Below are 19,161 nucleotides of genomic sequence, written 5' to 3'. Positions count from 1 at the left end.
TCTAAGCCTAACCCTAACCGTCACCCTAGCCCTTAGCCATTTATATCCCCAACCCTAAACCTAACGCTATCCCTAACACTAACCCTAAACGAACAGTAACCCTAATCCAACGCTAACGCTAACATTAACCCTAAACATCAGCCTACACTAACCATAAACCTAACCCTCCACCCTGAACCTAACGTCTAACACTATCTATAATCCTAACCCTAATCCTAACCCTTATCCTATCCCTCAACCTTCATCTAAACTTCACACTAACCTTAAACCTAAACCTAACCCTAAACCTAACCCCTAACCCTAACCCGAATCCTAAACCTAGCCTTAACACTAACCTCAACACAAACCCAAACTCTAGCTCTAACCATAAAAATAACCCTCACCCTATCCTAAACTTCATCCAAACCCTGACCCTAATCTTAATCCTAAACCTAACCCAAACCCTAACCTCGAACCTAATTCGAACCATAAAGCTAGTCCATCTGTAACCCTGAACCTAACCCTTACGATAGCCCTGAACCTAACCTTAAACCTAATCCTAATCCTAACCCTAGACGTAATCCTAACCCTAACCCTAACACTCACTCTAACCTTGACCCCAAATAGAACACTAACTCTAACCCTAATCCGGAACCTAAACGTAAATCTTACACTGCAACTAACCCTCACCGTAAACCTAACCGAAACTCTACCTCTCACCCTAATCATAACACCCTAAACCCTCACTTAACTCTAAAACTAACCGCAACCCTCACGCTAACCCCTAACCGTATCCCCAAACCTAACCCTAATGCTAAACCTAGCCCTAACCCGAACACCAACCTGAACCCCTAGCCATAACGGTAACCCTAACCCTAACCCAAAGCCTAACCCCTAACACCAAAGCCTAACCCAAACCTTAACCCTAACTCTCACTCTAACTCTAACACTAACCCGAAACCGAATCATAAACCTAACCCTAACCCTAAACCAAATCTAACCATGACCAGAACCACAACTCCTAAGCGGAACCCTCACATAAACCCTAACCATAAACTACAACTCTAACCCCTAACACCTTACCATGACCATACTCCTAACCCTACCCAACTCTGACCCTAACCCTAACCCTCACCCCAACCAAAACGCCTAATACAACCCGCAAACCTAACCCTAACCGTAACACTGAACTTAATCCTAACCTAAAATCTAACCCTAACCCTAAAACTAAACAGAACCCGTAACCTTAACCCTAACCCTAAACATAACCTTAACACTAACCTGAAAACGAACCCAAACCTTAGCCATAAACCTAACCCTCACCCTATCTTAAACTTCACCCTATTCCTAACCTAAAGCTAAGGCTAACTTTAACCCTAACCCTAAACCTAACCCTAACCTTAACCTTGGCCCACCTCTAACCCCAAACCTAACCCTTACAATATCTCTGGCGCTGAGCCTCACCCTAAACCTAATCCTAAACCTAACCCTCACCCTAACCCTAAGCTAACCGTAACCTAACTTTAAGCCTACCACAAACTTAAACCTAACCCTATCCCCTAACCCTAACTCTAACCCTAGACATAGCCCAAACTCTAACCCTAACCGTAACACTTACCCAAAACCCTCACCTTAACTGTAATCCTAACTCTAACTCTTACTGGAACCCTAAATTCAACCCTAATTATAACCCTATCCTAAACCTAACTGAAACACTAACCCAACCCTAACTCTAACCCTAATCCTTAGCCTAAACCGAACCTTAACCTTAAACCTAACCCGAAGCACTAACCCTAACTCTAACCCTAACCCTAAACCGAACCCTCACTCTTAACCAAAATTTCACCCTAACCATAGCCCTAAACCTACCCTAACTTCATTCAAACCCTAACCCTAACCAAAAGTAACCTAACACTAAACCTAACCCTAACTCTAAACCTAAACCAAAACCTAACCCTAACCCTGTTCCAAACCTGTACCCTAACCCCTAACCCTAAACCTCTCGCTTAACATAAACTTCACTCTAACTCTAACCCTAAAACTAAACATAACACTAAATCTCCCCCTAACCCTGACCCTAACCCTAATCCTAAGCGTAAAACTAACCCTAACCCTAAACTAAACCCTAGCCCTGACCCTAACTCGAACTCTAACACTAATCCTAACCCTAAAACTTACCCTACACGCTCAGCTTAAATGGAAACCTAGCACTAACCCTCACCCTAACATCTAAACCTAACCCCAACCCTTAACCTAACCCTATCTCGAACCTTAGCCTAGCCGTAAACCTAACCACGACTTAACCCTATTACTTACCCTAACCCTGACTCTAAACCTAACCTTAACCCTAAACTTAATCCTAACCTTAACCCTAACCCTAACCCCAACGCTAAACGTACGCGCAACCCTCACCCTTAACAACTTCACCCTAAGCCTAACCCTAAACCGAACCCTAAGTCTCACCCTAAACCTAACCCTATACCTGATCGTAAATTGACCCGAAAAAATAACCCTAACACTAAGCTTCACCCTAAACCTAACCCTCACCTTAACCGAAACACCAAACCCTAACCCTCATCCTTAACCTAAATTTCACCCTAAATCTAAGCCTAAGCCTAACCCTAAAACTAAACCTAACCCTAAACTATCGCCTAACTCTAGCCCCGACCCTAAGCCTAACCCTAACTCTAACCTTAACCCTAACCCTAACTCTAACCTTAACCCTAACCGTAGCACCCTAAAATATCAGCAGGAAAGAGAATACAAAAGGCCTTTTCTCCCTGGGTGCTTTCACAATCTCTTAAAGCTAAAACTATGTCGTCGCTCCTCTGGAAGGATAAATGCACTGCGATGTCGTTTTTCAGAGGAAGCCTTGCGTTCGCAAGAGCAAATGAGGAATTCATTGCAGGAGAGACGAAGGAAAGAAAAGTTTCTCTCATCGTGGTTGTTTGCTCAGAGGACTGGATGAAGCTAGGGAGCTCTCCCTTTCACTGAGAAACGTGTAGGCTGCTGTTGCCTCTGCGCTGTCTTTTTTGCAAAAGAGAGTGTAGTTACACACTTTGAACTGTGCAAATGCACCGGCGTTTGCTAGGATTTCACCAAGCGCTTTGTTTTCCCTGGGCAAAAATGAGCCTTCACAATAGCTTAATGCCGACACTGCATACTCGTTCCAGTTCGAGAACAGGGCTACTGCAAAGGAGTTTTCCGGAGGAAACCTTCCCACCGCGAAGGGCAGATATGCCGAGCTTATTGCACAAAAGTGAAACCAATGCCGGTAATCTCATTCTAACTGCTTTTGTCAGAGGAATGGATGAAGTCAGAGTGTTCTTTTCTTCACTGAGATACACAAAATCTGATGTTGCCTCTGAGCTCTGTTCTTGGCAAATAACTGAAACTGACATCCATTCATGTGGAGAAACACATGGCTTTGCTAGGATATCTCTATGCACTGTGCTTTTCCTGGGCCTCACTGTACCAGTAGTATCTCGTCAGGGCAACACTGCATAGGATTTACTCTGCCAGGAGAGAGTTTACTGCTTGGTAGTTTGTGCTAGGAAACCTTGCCTTCGCAAGTGGAAACTGACCGAGTTCAGGCAGGAAAGAGAATACAAAAGGCTTTTTTTCTCCCTGGGTGCTTTCACAATCTCTTAAGGCTAAAACTATGTCGTCGCTCCTCTGCAATTATAAACGCACTTCGATGTAGTTTTTCAGAAGAAGCCTTGCGTTTGCAAGAGCAAATGAGGAATTCATTGCAGGAAAGAGGAAGGAATAAAAGTTTCTCTCCTTATGCCTGCTTTGCTCAGAGGACTGGATGAAGTCAGGGAGTTCTTCCTTTCACTGAGAAACATGCAGGCTGCTGTTGCCTGTGCGCTCTCTTATTTGGAAAAGAGTCTGTAGTTAGACGCTTTGAACTGTGGAAAGGCACCGGGGTTTGTTAGGATTTCCCCAGGCGCTTTGCTTTCCCTGGGCCAAAACGAGCCTTCACAATAGCTTAAGGCTAACACTGCATACTCGTACCACTTCCAGAACACGGCTACCACAAGGCATTTCTCCCTATCCCTAACCCCAAACCGAACCCTAAGCCTAACCCAAAACCTAACCCTAAACCTAACCCTAACACCTAACCCTAATACTAACCCTAAACCTCATCCTTAACCTAAACTTCACCCTAAACCTAAACCTAACCCTAACCCTAAAGCTAAATTAACCCTAAACTATCACCTAACGCTAGCCCTAACCCTAAACCCAACCCTAACCCTAACTCTAACCCTAACCCTAACCGTACCACCCTGAAACATCAGCTTAACTGTAAACCTAACACTAACCCTCACATGAACCCCTTACCCTTTCCCCAACCGTAACCCGATCCCTAACCCTAACCCTAAGCCTGACCTAAACCTAACCCTTTCCCTAATCCTAAACTTAACCCTAACCGTAACTCTACCCTAACCCTAACCCTAAACCTAACAATCACTCTAAACTTGACCCTAAGCCTAACCCTAAACCCTAGCACTAACTCTAACTCTAAACCTAACCCTAACCCTAACCTAGCCCTCCCCTTTACAGTAAACCTAGCCTTAACCCTAACCTTACCCCTACCTAAACCTAAACCTAACCCTAACACTAACTTTAAACCAAACTCCAACCTTAACCCGAACCCTCACTATTAACTGAAACTTCACCCGAACCCTAACCCCAACTCTAACCCTAACCCTAACAATTAACCTAAACTAAAACCTCACCTTAACTCTAAACCTAACCCTAACCGTCACCCTAGCCCTTAGCCATTTATATCCCCAACCCTAAACCTAACGCTATCCCTAACACTAACCCTAAACGAACAGTAACCCTAATCCAACGCTAACGCTAACATTAACCCTAAACATCAGCCTACACTAACCATAAACCTAACCCTCCACCCTGAACCTAACGTCTAACACTATCTATAATCCTAACCCTAATCCTAACCCTTATCCTATCCCTCAACCTTCATCTAAACTTCACACTAACCGTAAACCTAAACCTAACCCTAAACATAACCCCTAACCCTAACCCGAATCCTAAACCTAGCCTTAACACTAACCTCAACACAAACCCAAACTCTAGCTCTAACCATAAAAATAACCCTCACCCTATCCTAAACTTCATCCAAACCCTAACCCTAATCTTAATCCTAAACCTAACCCAAACCCTAACCTCGAACCTAATTCGAACCATAAAGTTAGTCCATCTGTAACCCTGAACCTAACCCTTACGATAGCCCTGAACCTAACCTTAAACCTAATCCTAATCCTAACCCTAGACGTAATCCTAACCCTAACCCTAACACTCACTCTAACCTTGACCCCAAATAGAACACTAACTCTAACCCTAATCCGGAACCTAAACGTAAATCTTACACTGCAACTAACCCTAACCGTAAACCTAACCGAAACTCTACCTCTCACCCTAATCATAACACCCTAAACCCTCACTTAACTCTAAAACAAACCGTAACCCTCACACTAACCCCTAACCGTATCCCCAAACCTAACCCTAATGCTAAACCTAGCCCTAACCCGAACACTAACCTGAACCCCTAGCCATAACGGTAACCCTAACCCTAACCCAAAGCCTAACCCCTAACACCAAAGCCTAACCCAAACCTTAACCCTAACTCTCACTCTAACTCTAACACTAACCCGAAACCGAATCATAAACCTAACCCTAACCCTAAACCAAATCTAACCATGACCAGAACCACAATTCCTAAGCAGAACCCTCACATAAACCCTAACCATAAACTACAACTCTAACCCCTAACACCTTACCCTGACCATACTCCTAACCCTACCCAACTCTGACCCTAACCCTAACCCTCACCCCAACCAAAACGCCTAATACAACCCGCAAACCTAACCCTAACCGTAACACTAAACTTAATCCTAACCTAAAATCTAACCCTAACCCTAAAACTAAACAGAACCCGTAACCTTAACCCTAACCCTAAACATAACCTTTACACTAACCTGAAAACGAACCCAAACAGCCATAAACCTAACCCTCACCTTATCTTAAACTTCACCCTATTCCTAACCTAAAGCTAAGGCTAACTTTAACCCTAACCCTAAACCTAACCCTAACCTTAACCTTGGCCCACCTCTAACCCTAAACCTAACCCTTACAATATCTCTGGCGCTGAGCCTCACCCTAAACCTAATCCTAAACCTAACCCTCACCCTAACCCTAACCTAACCGTAACCTAACTTTAAGCCTACCACAAACTTAAACCTAACCCTATCCCCTAACCCTAACTCTAACCCTAGACGTAGCCCAAACTCTAACCCTAACCGTAACACTTACCCAAAACCCTCACCTTAACTGTAATCCTAACTCTAACTCTTACTGGAACCCTAAATTCAACCCTAATTATAACCCTATCCTAAACCTAACTGAAACACTAACCCAACCCTAACTCTAACCCTAATCCTTAGCCTAAACCGAACCTTAACCTTAAACCTAACCCGAAGCACTAACCCTAACTCTCACCCTAACCCTAAACCGAACCCTCACTCTTAACCAAAATTTCACCTTAACCATAGCCCTAAACCTACCCTAACTTCATTCAAACCCTAACCCTAACCAAAAGTAACCTAACACTAAACCTAACCCTAACTCTAAACCTAAACCAAAACCTAACCCTAACCCTGTTCCAAACCTGTACCCTAACCCCTAACCCTAAACCTCTCGCTTAACATAAACTTCACTCTAACTCTAACCCTAAAACTAAACATAACACTAAATCTCCCCCTAACCCTGACCCTAACCCTAATCCTAAGCGTAAAACTAACCCTAACCCTAAACTAAACCCTAGCCCTGACCCTAACTCGAACTCTAACACTAATCCTAACCCTAAAACTTACCCTACACGCTCAGCTTAAATGGAAACCTAGCACTAACCCTCACCCTAACATCTAAACCTAACCCCAACCCTTAACCTAACCCTATCTCGAACCTTAGCCTAGCCGTAAACCTAACCACGACTTAACCCTATTACTTACCCTAACCCTGACTCTAAACCTAACCTTAACCCTAAACTTAATCCTAACCTTAACCCTAACCCTAACCCCAACGCTAAACGTACGCGCAACCCTCACCCTTAACAACTTCACCCTAAGCCTAACCCTAAACCGAACCCTAAGTCTCACCCTAAACCTAACCCTATACCTGATCGTAAATTGACCCGAAAAAATAACCCTAACACTAAGCTTCACCCTAAACCTAACCCTCACCTTAACCGAAACACCAAACCCTAACCCTCATCCTTAACCTAAATTTCACCCTAAATCTAAGCCTAAGCCTAACCCTAAAACTAAACCTAACCCTAAACTATCGCCTAACTCTAGCCCCGACCCTAAGCCTAACCCTAACTCTAACCTTAACCCTAACCCTAACTCTAACCTTAACCCTAACCGTAGCACCCTAAAATATCAGCAGGAAAGAGAATACAAAAGGCCTTTTCTCCCTGGGTGCTTTCACAATCTCTTAAAGCTAAAACTATGTCGTCGCTCCTCTGGAAGGATAAATGCACTGCGATGTCGTTTTTCAGAGGAAGCCTTGCGTTCGCAAGAGCAAATGAGGAATTCATTGCAGGAGAGACGAAGGAAAGAAAAGTTTCTCTCATCGTGGTTGTTTGCTCAGAGGACTGGATGAAGCTAGGGAGTTCTCCCTTTCACTGAGAAACGTGTAGGCTGCTGTTGCCTCTGCGCTGTCTTTTTTGCAAAAGAGAGTGTAGTTACACACTTTGAACTGTGCAAATGCACCGGCGTTTGCTAGGATTTCACCAAGCGCTTTGTTTTCCCTGGGCAAAAATGAGCCTTCACAATAGCTTAATGCCGACACTGCATACTCGTTCCAGTTCGAGAACAGGGCTACTGCAAAGGAGTTTTCCGGAGGAAACCTTCCCACCGCGAAGGGCAGATATGCCGAGCTTATTGCACAAAAGTGAAACCAATGCCGGTAATCTCATTCTAACTGCTTTTGTCAGAGGAATGGATGAAGTCAGAGTGTTCTTTTCTTCACTGAGATACACAAAATCTGATGTTGCCTCTGAGCTCTGTTCTTGGCAAATAACTGAAACTGACATCCATTCATGTGGAGAAACACATGGCTTTGCTAGGATATCTCTATGCACTGTGCTTTTCCTGGGCCTCACTGTACCAGTAGTATCTAGTCAGGGCAACACTGCATAGGATTTACTCTGCCAGGAGAGAGTTTACTGCTTTGTAGTTTGTGCTAGGAAACCTTGCCTTCGCAAGTGGAAACTGACCGAGTTCAGGCAGGAAAGAGAATACAAAAGGCTTTTTTTCTCCCTGGGTGCTTTCACAATCTCTTAAGGCTAAAACTATGTCGTCGCTCCTCTGCAATTATAAACGCACTTCGATGTAGTTTTTCAGAAGAAGCCTTGCGTTTGCAAGAGCAAATGAGGAATTCATTGCAGGAAAGAGGAAGGAATAAAAGTTTCTCTCCTTATGCCTGCTTTGCTCAGAGGACTGGATGAAGTCAGGGAGTTCTTCCTTTCACTGAGAAACATGCAGGCTGCTGTTGCCTGTGCGCTCTCTTATTTGGAAAAGAGTCTGTAGTTAGACGCTTTGAACTGTGGAAAGGCACCGGGGTTTGTTAGGATTTCCCCAGGCGCTTTGCTTTCCCTGGGCCAAAACGAGCCTTCACAATAGCTTAAGGCTAACACTGCATACTCGTACCACTTCCAGAACACGGCTACCACAAGGCATTTCTCCCTATCCCTAACCCCAAACCGAACCCTAAGCCTAACCCAAAACCTAACCCTAAACCTAACCCTAACACCTAACCCTAATACTAACCCTAAACCTCATCCTTAACCTAAACTTCACCCTAAACCTAAACCTAACCCTAACCCTAAAACTAAATTAACCCTAAACTATCACCTAACGCTAGCCCTAACCCTAAACCCAACCCTAACCCTAACTCTAACCCTAACCCTAACCGTACCACCCTGAAACATCAGCTTAACTGTAAACCTAACACTAACCCTCACATGAACCCCTTACCCTTTCCCCAACCGTAACCCGATCCCTAACCCTAACCCTAAGCCTGACCTAAACCTAACCCGTTCCCTAATCCTAAACTTAACCCTAACCGTAACTCTACCCTAACCCTAACCCTAAACCTAACAATCACTCTAAACTTGACCCTAAGCCTAACCCTAAACCCTAGCACTAACTCTAACTCTAAACCTAACCCTAACCCTAACCTAGCCCTCCCCTTTACAGTAAACCTAGCCTTAACCCTAACCTTACCCCTACCTAAACCTAAACCTAACCCTAACACTAACTTTAAACCAAACTCCAACCTTAACCCGAACCCTCACTATTAACTGAAACTTCACCCTAACCCTAACCCCAACTCTAACCCTAACCCTAACCTTAACAATTAACCTAAACTAAAACCTCACCTTAACTCTAAGCCTAACCCTAACCGTCACCCTAGCCCTTAGCCATTTATATCCCCAACCCTAAACCTACCTAACGCTATCCCTAACACTAACCCTAAACGAACAGTAACCCTAATCCAACGCTAACGCTAACATTAACCCTAAACATCAGCCTACACTAACCATAAACCTAACCCTCCACCCTGAACCTAACGTCTAACACTATCTATAATCCTAACCCTAATCCTAACCCTTATCCTATCCCTCAACCTTCATCTAAACTTCACACTAACCGTAAACCTAAACCTAACCCTAAACATAACCCCTAACCCTAACCCGAATCCTAAACCTAGCCTTAACACTAACCTCAACACAAACCCAAACTCTAGCTCTAACCATAAAAATAACCCTCACCCTATCCTAAACTTCATCCAAACCCTAACCCTAATCTTAATCCTAAACCTAACCCAAACCCTAACCTCGAACCTAATTCGAACCATAAAGCTAGTCCATCTGTAACCCTGAACCTAACCCTTACGATAGCCCTGAACCTAACCTTAAACCTAATCCTAATCCTAACCCTAGACGTAATCCTAACCCTAACCCTAACACTCACTCTAACCTTGACCCCAAATAGAACACTAACTCTAACCCTAATCCGGAACCTAAACGTAAATCTTACACTGCAACTAACCCTAACCGTAAACCTAACCGAAACTCTACCTCTCACCCTAATCATAACACCCTAAACCCTCACTTAACTCTAAAACTAACCGCAACCCTCACGCTAACCCCTAACCGTATCCCCAAACCTAACCCTAATGCTAAACCTAGCCCTAACCCGAACACTAACCTGAACCCCTAGCCATAACGGTAACCCTAACCCTAACCCAAAGCCTAACCCCTAACACCAAAGCCTAACCCAAACCTTAACCCTAACTCTCACTCTAACTCTAACACTAACCCGAAACCGAATCATAAACCTAACCCTAACCCTAAACCAAATCTAACCATGACCAGAACCACAATTCCTAAGCGGAACCCTCACATAAACCCTAACCATAAACTACAACTCTAACCCCTAACACCTTACCATGACCATACTCCTAACCCTACCCAACTCCGACCCTAACCCTAACCCTCACCCCAACCAAAACGCCTAATACAACCCGCAAACCTAACCCTAACCGTAACACTGAACTTAATCCTAACCTAAAATCTAACCCTAACCCTAAAACTAAACAGAACCCGTAACCTTAACCCTAACCCTAAACATAACCTTAACACTAACCTGAAAACGAACCCAAACCTTAGCCATAAACCTAACCCTCACCCTATCTTAAACTTCACCCTATTCCTAACCTAAAGCTAAGGCTAACTTTAACCCTAACCCTAAACCTAACCCTAACCTTAACCTTGGCCCACCTCTAACCCCAAACCTAACCCTTACAATATCTCTGGCGCTGAGCCTCACCCTAAACCTAATCCTAAACCTAACCCTCACCCTAACCCTAAGCTAACCGTAACCTAACTTTAAGCCTACCACAAACTTAAACCTAACCCTATCCCCTAACCCTAACTCTAACCCTAGACATAGCCCAAACTCTAACCCTAACTGTAACACTTACCCAAAACCCTCACCTTAACTGTAATCCTAACTCTAACTCTTACTGGAACCCTAAATTCAACCCTAATTATAACCCTATCCTAAACCTAACTGAAACACTAACCCAACCCTAACTCTAACCCTAATCCTTAGCCTAAACCGAACCTTAACCTTAAACCTAACCCGAAGCACTAACCCTAACTCTAACCCTAACCCTAAACCGAACCCTCACTCTTAACCAAAATTTCACCCTAACCATAGCCCTAAACCTACCCTAACTTCATTCAAACCCTAACCCTAACCAAAAGTAACCTAACACTAAACCTAACCCTAACTCTAAACCTAAACCAAAACCTAACCCTAACCCTGTTCCAAACCTGTACCCTAACCCCTTACCCTAAACCTCTCGCTTAACATAAACTTCACTCTAACTCTAACCCTAAAACTAAACATAACACTAAATCTCCCCCTAACCCTGACCCTAACCCTAATCCTAAGCGTAAAACTAACCCTAACCCTAAACTAAACCCTAGCCCTGACCCTAACTCGAACTCTAACACTAATCCTAACCCTAAAACTTACCCTACACGCTCAGCTTAAATGGAAACCTAGCACTAACCCTCACCCTAACATCTAAACCTAACCCCAACCCTTAACCTAACCCTATCTGGAACCTTAGCCTTGCCGTAAACCTAACCACGACTTAACCCTATTACTTACCCTAACCCTGACTCTAAACCTAACCTTAACCCTAAACTTAATCCTAACCTTAACCCTAACCCTAACCCCAACGCTAAACGTACGCGCAACCCTCACCCTTAACAACTTCACCCTAAGCCTAACCCTAAACCGAACCCTAACTCTCACCCTAAACCTAACCCTATACCTGATCGTAAATTGACCCGAAAAAATAACCCTAACACTAAGCTTCACCCTAAACCTAACCCTCACCTTAACCGAAACACCAAACCCTAACCCTCATCCTTAACCTAAATTTCACCCTAAATCTAAGCCTAAGCCTAACCCTAAAACTAAACCTAACCCTAAACTATCGCCTAACTCTAGCCCCGACCCTAAACCTAACCCTAACTCTAACCTTAACCCTAACCCTAACTCTAACCTTAACCCTAACCGTAGCACCCTAAAATATCAGCAGGAAAGAGAATACAAAAGGCCTTTTCTCCCTGGGTGCTTTCACAATCTCTTAAAGCTAAAACTATGTCGTCGCTCCTCTGGAAGGATAAATGCACTGCGATGTCGTTTTTCAGAGGAAGCCTTGCGTTCGCAAGAGCAAATGAGGAATTCATTGCAGGAGAGACGAAGGAAAGAAAAGTTTCTCTCATCGTGGTTGTTTGCTCAGAGGACTGGATGAAGCTAGGGAGCTCTCCCTTTCACTGAGAAACGTGTAGGCTGCTGTTGCCTCTGCGCTGTCTTTTTTGCAAAAGAGAGTGTAGTTACACACTTTGAACTGTGCAAATGCACCGGCGTTTGCTAGGATTTCACCAAGCGCTTTGTTTTCCCTGGGCAAAAATGAGCCTTCACAATAGCTTAATGCCGACACTGCATACTCGTTCCAGTTCGAGAACAGGGCTACTGCAAAGGAGTTTTCCGGAGGAAACCTTCCCACCGCGAAGGGCAGATATGCCGAGCTTATTGCACAAAAGTGAAACCAATGCCGGTAATCTCATTCTAACTGCTTTTGTCAGAGGAATGGATGAAGTCAGAGTGTTCTTTTCTTCACTGAGATACACAAAATCTGATGTTGCCTCTGAGCTCTGTTCTTGGCAAATAACTGAAACTGACATCCATTCATGTGGAGAAACACATGGCTTTGCTAGGATATCTCTATGCACTGTGCTTTTCCTGGGCCTCACTGTACCAGTAGTATCTCGTCAGGGCAACACTGCATAGGATTTACTCTGCCAGGAGAGAGTTTACTGCTTGGTAGTTTGTGCTAGGAAACCTTGCCTTCGCAAGTGGAAACTGACCGAGTTCAGGCAGGAAAGAGAATACAAAAGGCTTTTTTTCTCCCTGGGTGCTTTCACAATCTCTTAAGGCTAAAACTATGTCGTCGCTCCTCTGCAATTATAAACGCACTTCGATGTAGTTTTTCAGAAGAAGCCTTGCGTTTGCAAGAGCAAATGAGGAATTCATTGCAGGAAAGAGGAAGGAATAAAAGTTTCTCTCCTTATGCCTGCTTTGCTCAGAGGACTGGATGAAGTCAGGGAGTTCTTCCTTTCACTGAGAAACATGCAGGCTGCTGTTGCCTGTGCGCTCTCTTATTTGGAAAAGAGTCTGTAGTTAGACGCTTTGAACTGTGGAAAGGCACCGGGGTTTGTTAGGATTTCCCCAGGCGCTTTGCTTTCCCTGGGCCAAAACGAGCCTTCACAATAGCTTAAGGCTAACACTGCATACTCGTACCACTTCCAGAACACGGCTACCACAAGGCATTTCTCCCTATCCCTAACCCCAAACCGAACCCTAAGCCTAACCCAAAACCTAACCCTAAACCTAACCCTAATACTAACCCTAAACCTCATCCTTAACCTAAACTTCACCCTAAACCTAAACCTAACCCTAACCCTAAAACTAAATTAACCCTAAACTATCACCTAACGCTAGCCCTAACCCTAAACCCAACCCTAACCCTAACTCTAACCCTAACCCTAACCGTACCACCCTGAAACATCAGCTTAACTGTAAACCTAACACTAACCCTCACATGAACCCCTTACCCTTTCCCCAACCGTAACCCGATCCCTAACCCTAACCCTAAGCCTGACCTAAACCTAACCCGTTCCCTAATCCTAAACTTAACCCTAACCGTAACTCTACCCTAACCCTAACCCTAAACCTAACAATCACTCTAAACTTGACCCTAAGCCTAACCCTAAACCCTAGCACTAACTCTAACTCTAAACCTAACCCTAACCCTAACCTAGCCCTCCCCTTTACAGTAAACCTAGCCTTAACCCTAACCTTACCCCTACCTAAACCTAAACCTAACCCTAACACTAACTTTAAACCAAACTCCAACCTTAACCCGAACCCTCACTATTAACTGAAACTTCGCCCTAACCCTAACCCCAACTCTAACCCTAACCCTAACCTTAACAATTAACCTAAACTAAAACCTCACCTTAACTCTAAGCCTAACCCTAACCGTCACCCTAGCCCTTAGCCATTTATATCCCCAACCCTAAACCTAACGCTATCCCTAACACTAACCCTAAACGAACAGTAACCCTAATCCAACGCTAACGCTAACATTAACCCTAAACATCAGCCTACACTAACCATAAACCTAACCCTCCACCCTGAACCTAACGTCTAACACTATCTATAATCCTAACCCTAATCCTAACCCTTATCCTATCCCTCAACCTTCATCTAAACTTCACACTAACCTTAAACCTAAACCTAACCCTAAACCTAACCCCTAACCCTAACCCGAATCCTAAACCTAGCCTTAACACTAACCTCAACACAAACCCAAACTCTAGCTCTAACCATAAAAATAACCCTCACCCTATCCTAAACTTCATCCAAACTCTAACCCTAATCTTAATCCTAAACCTAACCCAAACCCTAACCTCGAACCTAATTCGAACCATAAAGCTAGTCCATCTGTAACCCTGAACCTAACCCTTACGATAGCCCTGAACCTAACCTTAAACCTAATCCTAATCCTAACCCTAGACGTAATCCTAACCCTAACCCTAACACTCACTCTAACCTTGACCCCAAATAGAACACTAACTCTAACCCTAATCCGGAACCTAAACGTAAATCTTACACTGCAACTAACCCTAACCGTAAACCTAACCGAAACTCTACCTCTCACCCTAATCATAACACCCTAAACCCTCACTTAACTCTAAAACTAACCGCAACCCTCACGCTAACCCCTAACCGTATCCCCAAACCTAACCCTAATGCTAAACCTAGCCCTAACCCGAACACTAACCTGAACCCCTAGCCATAACGGTAACCCTAACCCTAACCCAAAGCCTAACCCCTAACACCAAAGCCTAACCCAAACCTTAACCCTAACTCTCACTCTAACTCTAACACTAACCCGAAACCGAATCATAAACCTAACCCTAACCCTAAACCAAATCTAACCATGACCAGAACCACAATTCCTAAGCGGAACCCTCACATAAACCCTAACCATAAACTACAACTCTAACCCCTAACACCTTACCATGACCATACTCCTAACCCTACCCAACTCCGACCCTAACCCTAACCCTCACCCCAACCAAAACGCCTAATACAACCCGCAAACCTAACCCTAACCGTAACACTGAACTTAATCCTAACCTAAAATCTAACCCTAACCCTAAAACTAAACAGAACCCGTAACCTTAACCCTAACCCTAAACATAACCTTAACACTAACCTGAAAACGAACCCAAACCTTAGCCATAAACCTAACCCTCACCCTATCTTAAACTTCACCCTATTCCTAACCTAAAGCTAAGGCTAACTTTAACCCTAACCCTAAACCTAACCCTAACCTTAACCTTGGCCCACCTCTAACCCCAAACCTAACCCTTACAATATCTCTGGCGCTGAGCCTCACCCTAAACCTAATCCTAAACCTAACCCTCACCCTAACCCTAAGCTAACCGTAACCTAACTTTAAGCCTACCACAAACTTAAACCTAACCCTATCCCCTAACCCTAACTCTAACCCTAGACATAGCCCAAACTCTAACCCTAACCGTAACACTTACCCAAAACCCTCACCTTAACTGTAATCCTAACTCTAACTCTTACTGGAACCCTAAATTCAACCCTAATTATAACCCTATCCTAAACCTAACTGAAACACTAACCCAACCCTAACTCTAACCCTAATCCTTAGCCTAAACCGAACCTTAACCTTAAACCTAACCCGAAGCACTAACCCTAACTCTAACCCTAACCCTAAACCGAACCCTCACTCTTAACCAAAATTTCACCCTAACCATAGCCCTAAACCTACCCTAACTTCATTCAAACCCTAACCCTAACCAAAAGTAACCTAACACTAAACCTAACCCTAACTCTAAACCTAAACCAAAACCTAACCCTAACCCTGTTCCAAACCTGTACCCTAACCCCTTACCCTAAACCTCTCGCTTAACATAAACTTCACTCTAACTCTAACCCTAAAACTAAACATAACACTAAATCTCCCCCTAACCCTGACCCTAACCCTAATCCTAAGCGTAAAACTAACCCTAACCCTAAACTAAACCCTAGCCCTGACCCTAACTCGAACTCTAACATTAATCCTAACCCTAAAACTTACCCTACACGCTCAGCTTAAATGGAAACCTAGCACTAACCCTCACCCTAACATCTAAACCTAACCCCAACCCTTAACCTAACCCTATCTCGAACCTTAGCCTAGCCGTAAACCTAACCACGACTTAACCCTATTACTTACCCTAACCCTGACTCTAAACCTAACCTTAACCCTAAACTTAATCCTAACCTTAACCCTAACCCTAACCCCAACGCTAAACGTACGCGCAACCCTCACCCTTAACAACTTCACCCTAAGCCTAACCCTAAACCGAACCCTAAGTCTCACCCTAAACCTAACCCTATACCTGATCGTAAATTGACCCGAAAAAATAACCCTAACACTAAGCTTCACCCTAAACCTAACCCTCACCTTAACCGAAACACCAAACCCTAACCCTCATCCTTAACCTAAATTTCACCCTAAATCTAAGCCTAAGCCTAACCCTAAAACTAAACCTAACCCTAAACTATCGCCTAACTCTAGCCCCGACCCTAAGCCTAACCCTAACTCTAACCTTAACCCTAACCCTAACTCTAACCTTAACCCTAACCGTAGCACCCTAAAATATCAGCAGGAAAGAGAATACAAAAGGCCTTTTCTCCCTGGGTGCTTTCACAATCTCTTAAAGCTAAAACTATGTCGTCGCTCCTCTGGAAGGATAAATGCACTGCGATGTCGTTTTTCAGAGGAAGCCTTGCGTTCGCAAGAGCAAATGAGGAATTCATTGCAGGAGAGACGAAGGAAAGAAAAGTTTCTCTCATCGTGGTTGTTTGCTCAGAGGACTGGATGAAGCTAGGGAGTTCTCCCTTTCACTGAGAAACGTGTAGGCTGCTGTTGCCTCTGCGCTGTCTTTTTTGCAAAAGAGAGTGTAGTTACACACTTTGAACTGTGCAAATGCACCGGCGTTTGCTAGGATTTCACCAAGCGCTTTGTTTTCCCTGGGCAAAAATGAGCCTTCACAATAGCTTAATGCCGACACTGCATACTCGTTCCAGTTCGAGAACAGGGCTACTGCAAAGGAGTTTTCCGGAGGAAACCTTCCCACCGCGAAGGGCAGATATGCCGAGCTTATTGCACAAAAGTGAAACCAATGCCGGTAATCTCATTCTAACTGCTTTTGTCAGAGGAATGGATGAAGTCAGAGTGTTCTTTTCTTCACTGAGATACACAAAATCTGATGTTGCCTCTGAGCTCTGTTCTTGGCAAATAACTGAAACTGACATCCATTCATGTGGAGAAACACATGGCTTTGCTAGGATATCTCTATGCACTGTGCTTTTCCTGGGCCTCACTGTACCAGTAGTATCTCGTCAGGGCAACACTGCATAGGATTTACTCTGCCAGGAGAGAGTTTACTGCTTGGTAGTTTGTGCTAGGAAACCTTGCCTTCGCAAGTGGAAACTGACCGAGTTCAGGCAGGAAAGAGAATACAAAAGGCTTTTTTTCTCCCTGGGTGCTTTCACAATCTCTTAAGGCTAAAACTATGTCGTCGCTCCTCTGCAATTATAAACGCACTTCGATGTAGTTTTTCAGAAGAAGCCTTGCGTTTGCAAGAGCAAATGAGGAATTCATTGCAGGAAAGAGGAAGGAATAAAAGTTTCTCTCCTTATGCCTGCTTTGCTCAGAGGACTGGATGAAGTCAGGGAGTTCTTCCTTTCACTGAGAAACATGCAGGCTGCTGTTGCCTGTGCGCTCTCTTATTTGGAAAAGAGTCTGTAGTTAGACGCTTTGAACTGTGGAAAGGCACCGGGGTTTGTTAGGATTTCCCCAGGCGCTTTGCTTTCCCTGGGCCAAAACGAGCCTTCACAATAGCTTAAGGCTAACACTGCATACTCGTACCACTTCCAGAACACGGCTACCACAAGGCATTTCTCCCTATCCCTAACCCCAAACCGAACCCTAAGCCTAACCCAAAACCTAACCCTAAACCTAACCCTAACACCTAACCCTAATACTAACCCTAAACCTCATCCTTAACCTAAACTTCACCCTAAACCTAAACCTAACCCTAACCCTAAAACTAAATTAACCCTAAACTATCACCTAACGCTAGCCCTAACCCTAAACCCAACCCTAACCCTAACTCTAACCCTAACCCTAACCGTACCACCCTGAAACATCAGCTTAACTGTAAACCTAACACTAACCCTCACATGAACCCCTTACCCTTTCCCCAACCGTAACCCGATCCCTAACCCTAACCCTAAGCCTGACCTAAACCTAACCCGTTCCCTAATCCTAAACTTAACCCTAACCGTAACTCTACCCTAACCCTAACCCTAAACCTAACAATCACTCTAAACTTGACCCTAAGCCTAACCCTAAACCCTAGCACTAACTCTAACTCTAAACCTAACCCTAACCCTAACCTAGCCCTCCCCTTTACAGTAAACCTAGCCTTAACCCTAACCTTACCCCTACCTAAACCTAAACCTAACCCTAACACTAACTTTAAACCAAACTCCAACCTTAACCCGAACCCTCACTATTAACTGAAACTTCACCCTAACCCTAACCCCAACTCTAACCCTAACCCTAACCTTAACAATTAACCTAAACTAAAACCTCACCTTAACTCTAAGCCTAACCCTAACCGTCACCCTAGCCCTTAGCCATTTATATCCCCAACCCTAAACCTACCTAACGCTATCCCTAACACTAACCCTAAACGAACAGTAACCCTAATCCAACGCTAACGCTAACATTAACCCTAAACATCAGCCTACACTAACCATAAACCTAACCCTCCACCCTGAACCTAACGTCTAACACTATCTATAATCCTAACCCTAATCCTAACCCTTATCCTATCCCTCAACCTTC

Source organism: Elephas maximus, chromosome 23, assembly GCF_024166365.1.
Source record: "Elephas maximus indicus isolate mEleMax1 chromosome 23, mEleMax1 primary haplotype, whole genome shotgun sequence".
Lineage (NCBI taxonomy): Eukaryota > Metazoa > Chordata > Mammalia > Proboscidea > Elephantidae > Elephas > Elephas maximus.
This window is presented reverse-complemented; position numbering follows the sequence as displayed.